The sequence below is a fragment of the Ursus americanus genome, chromosome 21, assembly GCF_024610735.1.
Source record: "Ursus americanus isolate L20-20 chromosome 21, mUrsAme1.1.p, whole genome shotgun sequence".
NCBI classification, from domain to species: Eukaryota; Metazoa; Chordata; class Mammalia; order Carnivora; family Ursidae; genus Ursus; species Ursus americanus.
The window spans coordinates 10281796-10285185 of NC_142147.1; the positions used below are offsets into that span (position 1 = coordinate 10281796).

The window sequence follows — 3390 nt, forward strand, 5'->3', positions numbered from 1 at the left end:
TCTTTGCTAAGTTCATTATCACTCTTTGTTCTGCTTTCAATCTTTCAAAAATGCCTTGACATCTCTCCTCTGTGGACACTCCACTCCCATTTTTTGTCTCTTTAGGTAGATTTAGATCCAGATAGTTAGATAGATAATAGATAGATAGATAGATAGATAGATAGATAGATAGATAGATAGATAGATATGTAGGTTTTATTCCTTTACTCTCCTGTGAATGATTGTGTAAATACACATGCATTCTATTTGCCGTATTTACTTTGACCCAAGGGGAAGAAATCAACCAAGAATTAGCGGCAGTATGATCTAGATCACCTAATCCCTAATCTGATCCCTTTCCATTCATCAAGCTGTTCCACCATCTGAAATCTAATCGTCTCTCAATTATCAGGCAAAACAATGACTCTGCCACTTTTTTAGCAGCAGAACCTCAATCAGTTACTTAAACTCAGTTTCTTCATCTATAAAATTGACATAATAATTGAACTGACCGCCGTGGCTTGCGGTGAGGATGAGATCTAGCGTAGAAGTGCTCAGCACAGACCTGCCAACTAGAAAGTACTCTGTAAATGGTAGCTTTTTTTTTTAATATAATAAAACTAAGAATTCTCTGCCCTGATTGTACAAGGCAAGGGATTTCTAGTCTTCTAGCTCTTAAACTATTTATCCATCTTTTTTCTTCTGTGGCATGTCAAGCCAATTAGAGGTACAATTACTTTTAGAGAAATGGCAGCTAATACTAAGTAGATAAATACTATGTTGGTAGGCAGTGTTTTTCAATTCAAAATGATTTATATAAGCAGGAAATGGCCTGTTTCATGGTGCAGCTCATCTCCTCACACAAAGAGTAGATACAACCCGGCTGGAAGAATTGTATCCATTACACATGGCACAAGGCCATTAGAAGAGCCCCTTATTCTGGTCTAAACTTGAATGCCATTCCCAAAGTTTCTCCTTCCCCTTCTTCTTTGTTTTCTTCTTTCTTTATTTTTTTTTTTGGAAATAGCTTTCTTCTTCTTATAAAGGTAACATACACATGGGAAAGAATTCAGAAAATCAGAGTAAAAATAAATGTCACCTAAGGTCCTATCATCTAAAACCACCCAAGTATAATCTGTTAAAATTTTGATATGTGAAAAACTGGAATGGATATGCACATATATGTCAATCTAAATCAATTGAAGTCCAAATAAATGTATATAAAATGTAATATGCATGCAAATATAGACATATAATTCTATCAATTATAATTCTCAATTCTAAAAATAAAACAGAAAAAAACAAAAATAGAACAGATGATATAAAATTTTATAAAGACAAATAGGATCAAATAGTTCATAATGATTTAAAGCATCCTTTCATTTAACTATGTACTATGGATCTTCCAATGTCACTAGGTTTATATATGCATCTTTTTTTTTTCCTGAAGATTCATTATTTTGACACAAAAAATAAACTTTCAACCTGTAAAGAGTGTCACTTGTTTTATACTGTAGGGCAAACTTACAGAATAGGAATCAGTTACCAGCTTCAAGGATATCACATACGCTTTAGAAAAAGTCATTGTTATTTGGACTCAAACAAACATCAGTGTAGAAGGAGTAACTAATTATCTCCCTCTCCTGATTTGTCCATAATTTTATGAAATCATCAGTAGAAATGTTAATAGTTGGGATGTCACATAACTATGCCAGAGTCCGGTAAGTGTAGTGAAACCAGCCATCTGAATCGAGTTTAACTATAAAAACATGACCTTTCATTGTCCTTCTCTCCTGCCTCTGCAGTAGGAAGGCTCTACTTTATAGCCCCATGGGCCAGCAGTAGGCTTGAGTTATAATATGTAGATGCCTTATGGTAATACTTGCAAAAGAAGCCATTGAATTCTTGAGAGTCTGACATCTAGGAAGGAGCAAGCTAGGAGGCAGACTGCTGATCTGGATTTACTTAGATGGAAAACATTTATTCAAGAAATCCAGTTAATAGGCTGTGAACATTGAAAAAACCAAGCTTGTACAGTCAACGAGTTCAGTCAGCTGATCAGGATACCATCCCTAGACCTGTAAGTGACACAGTAGAATTTCTCACTGTAAAGCTGCGACTCCATCAGCTATGATTATCTTCTTTGATTTTAATGCCCATTAATCTTTACCAGCTGTAGCAGCCACGGCTTGGTAAAACTTTGCCATGAAGTCTGCCTCACTGACCTCCACTGCCTAACAAATTCATTGCACTCCTGCTCAGCCCAGCCTCAAAACCACTGATCCCCAAGACGTAGCTGGCACTCAAAGATACAAGGTGGTCGGTCTGCTCCAGACACACTAAGCTGCTCCAGCCCTTCCAGCAGTGGCTGTAAATTTCCTGGCACTGCCTTAGCTACCAGGTCCTGTAGGAAACGATCACGCTGGGGATCTGACCAACTGGTAAACCAGTGAGGAATATATTTAATCTCCTGAGAAGTAATGTAAGACATTGGGAGAGGGGAAGAGTTTGTAATACTGTCTGGTACTGAGGGTAAGGGAGAAGGGAAGGATAGTGGCATCGAAGAGCAAGGTGATTCCAGTGGCATCCTCTCTTTTCCTCTCCCAGGACACCCAGAGATTGTACAAAACTGTTTAAAGTCCAACTGTTGCCACTGTTGCCATGTTTTCTGAAAACCCTCTATGTATGCATCATTTTTAATTAATATAAAATTCTCATATAAACTGCATATATTTTTTATCAGTCTCCTCCTAATGGACATTTAGGTTGTTTCTTCTTGTTGTGGGTTGCTTTGTTTGTTTTTACCATGTCAGCTTTTTTGTGTGATGAATATCATCTTTGTGAAATCACTGGGTGAAAGATGAGCATATTTTTAAGGCTTTTGATATTTTGTGCCAAAATCCTCACAAGTGCAATGAGTTATCCTTCCTCCCTCGAGGTCAGTGAGAGCACCGTTTCTCCATTCTCAGACCTACAATTGGATATGATCCGTCATCTTACTTTGGCCAGTCTGACGGGTAGAAAAAGAATGTCTGCTGCTTCTCTCGTTTTGATTCATTTCAGTTTGATTGTTTTCATTAGTGGGAGTGGCTATCTTCTCACATATGTATAGTGGTCATTCCTATTTCTTCTTCTTTCATGAAAGACTTCCACATTGTTCTCCATCTTGGGGAGGTGGGGTAAGGAATGCCCCGTACACCTCTGCACTTACCTATTTCACTATTGCCTGTCTTCTAAGGCTAGCCAAAGGGACTCCACATCCGTGAAATCTTTTCCGGGACATCTCAGCCACAAGTAACCTCATCTAACTTCTCAGAGGTCCTTTTGTAAAACTGTCCTCGTGGCTTTACCATTTTGACTTGTTCTATGGTTATTTATATCACCATCTTTCTTCCTCTCACTTTCTGTTCA

The 3390-nt window shown here is 37.9% G+C and overlaps 1 pseudogene; it reads right to left on the minus strand.

Moving 5' to 3' along the window:
* Positions 1 to 2138: 2138 nt before the first annotated feature.
* Positions 2139 to 2566, minus strand: LOC123798380 (uncharacterized protein C14orf119 homolog; annotated as a pseudogene).
* Between the last annotated feature and the right edge of the window lie 824 nt (positions 2567 to 3390).